Source organism: Furipterus horrens, unplaced genomic scaffold (genome assembly GCF_987537825.1).
Source record: "Furipterus horrens unplaced genomic scaffold, mFurHor1.1.pri manual_scaffold_5, whole genome shotgun sequence".
NCBI classification, from domain to species: Eukaryota; Metazoa; Chordata; class Mammalia; order Chiroptera; family Furipteridae; genus Furipterus; species Furipterus horrens.
The window spans coordinates 22,622,654-22,624,344 of record NW_028327175.1 but is presented as its reverse complement, the minus strand read 5'-3'; the positions used below and the strand labels follow the sequence as shown (position 1 = coordinate 22,624,344).

Below are 1,691 nucleotides of genomic sequence, written 5' to 3'. Positions count from 1 at the left end.
GATGTTTGAGAAAGAAAAAAAATACGTTTCCTATTTGAGGTTCCTTTTAATGTGCCTGATGGAAATTTCCAATCATGTATCAAGTGATTTATTGGTAGCATTTATTGGTAATCATCTTGGCAAGAAGCCCAGCATAAAAGCAACTATGTTGGGCAATTCCCAATTATCCACATGCAGCTGAAAGGATATGCGTCCTTTAAAATCTCCAGATGCCATTTTAGGGAAAAGCACAAAGCAAAACAGAAATATACTGTTCTCAGCCAAAAGCCTCTTTTGGAACAAAGTTTTATATAACAATGATCACAGGGAACATTTTGATGGTTGCCAGATGGGAGAGAGGTTGGGGGGAGCTGAGTAAAAAAAGGTGAAGGGATTAAGAAGTACAAATTGGTTGTCACTGAATGGTTGGAATGCTCATGGGGATGTGGATTGTAGCATAGGGAATAGTCAATGGTACCCTGCTAGCAATGTGTGGGGTCAGATGGGTGTGGGATTTATTAGGATGACCACTTGGTGGGTTATGTGGTGCCTGGTCACTGCGGTGTACACCCGAAACTAGTGTACTATTGTTTGTCAACTGTAATTAAAAATTAAAAATGATTATTAAAGAATAATAACAATGACTATACCAGGGATTTTCTTTTTTCTTTTTTTTAGGTAGATGAAGCTACTTTATTCAATGATTGATCCATGTGATTGCCAAGGCCACTATGTACAGGTAAGAGAGGTGGAGCTTCATTTTTTGGTCTCTTACTCCTTGGACAGAGTTTTGATTATCTCTTCCTCCTTGGCCTGGAGCTGCTCTTCACTGCATTTGCGAGCTTCCTTGGTCTTAGACCTGAGGGCCTCAGCCTGGTCAGCCAGAAGCTTCTTGCGAGCCTTGTCTGCCTTCAGCTTGTGGATGTGTTCCATGAGAATCCTCTTGTTTTTGGACAGGTTACCCTTCACTTTTAGGTACAGGCTGTGGTACATGTGGCGGTCAATTTTCTTAGATTCACTGTGTCTTCTGAGTAGTTGGTGAAGAATTCTCATCCAGGTGACTTTCTCAGGCATTCGAGCATTGGCAGTATGCTTTTGCTTACCTATGCCCATATACCTGCCCTTCCTGTGGGCCAAGGTGTTTTTTTGGTATCGAGCCTGGGAATGGACAGTCACAGGCTTCCAGATGACCAGCCCATCTTTGATCAGCTTTCGAATCTGCTGACGGAAGTTGGCATTGGTGATTCCATTGGTCTCATTGGGGTCCAACCAGACCTTCTTTTTGCCACAGCGGAAGGCACTGGAGGAAAACATCTTCTGAGGCCTGAGCATACTCATGGCTGCTGCCGCAGCGGCGGAAGTATAACATGGATTTTCAGTCTCAGCACTATTCACATTTGTGTAAAATAGTTCTTGGTTTTAAGAGCTGTCTTATGTATTCTGGAATGTTTTAGCTTTCTAAAATGCAATTAGGGACATTTTATAAACGAGTCTCATACATGCCTGCATTTCTTTTTAGATACTCTACTTTAGTGACAATAAGCAGCATGATTTTTCAAGTTTCTAAAAGTACAGGTTGAAAAATCCAATACATGACCTGGCTGGTGTGACTCAGTTGGCTGGAGCACTATCCCGTAAAAACCAACAAGTCATGGATTTAATTCTTTGTCAGGGCACATGCCTAGGTTGTGGATTCAGTCCCTGGCTGGGGA

The 1,691-nt window shown here is 42.3% G+C and overlaps 1 pseudogene; it reads right to left on the bottom strand.

Moving 5' to 3' along the window:
* Window positions 1-750: 750 nt before the first annotated feature.
* LOC150008269 (large ribosomal subunit protein eL19 pseudogene) lies at window positions 751-1,311 on the bottom strand (annotated as a pseudogene).
* Window positions 1,312-1,691: the final 380 nt, after the last annotated feature.